The sequence below is a fragment of the Atta colombica genome, unplaced genomic scaffold, assembly GCF_001594045.1.
Source record: "Atta colombica isolate Treedump-2 unplaced genomic scaffold, Acol1.0 scaffold49, whole genome shotgun sequence".
NCBI lineage: Eukaryota > Metazoa > Arthropoda > Insecta > Hymenoptera > Formicidae > Atta > Atta colombica.
Genome location: NW_017259538.1, coordinates 2,025,949 through 2,026,557, shown reverse-complemented (window position 1 = coordinate 2,026,557; position 609 = coordinate 2,025,949).

Below are 609 nucleotides of genomic sequence, written 5' to 3'. Positions count from 1 at the left end.
CATTTTTATTATATATTTTTATTACAGTTACTTTTTTTTAATCTTATAAATAATCTAATTTCAAGACCAATTTGAAAACTTGCATACATACTACAATGTGAATAATACAAAATATCTTAAATAATTATTTACTCTAGGCTGGAGTTAACTAATTTTTGTGTTATATATTTTAAAAACGGATAACAAATGTTGTGGATTGAAAGAAATAAAATTAAACCTAAAAACAATATTTTTATCAAGCAAGCAATAGTAAAAGTTTCGAAAAAATCATCGCGCTTAAAGACTATATTAAAGTGTTTAAAATTGTATTGTATATATTCTAATATAAACAGTTTAAAACATCTTGTCGATATTGAGTTTAAAGATCTTGGTTTGAAAGGTAAATTCAATCAAAATCACATTTATTTACAGTACGATTAATGTATGCACAAACGAATATAAGATTATGTAAGAATTTCTAGACATATAAACGCAAAAATTTATATTAATAAACAGATATAAGTTTCATAAGAGACGTGCTGATAGATTTGACTTTCTTAAAACAAATATTGATTTTTTAACTCTTGCTTTAATTAATAATGAGTTTTATTTTTGCATTAAATATTAAAT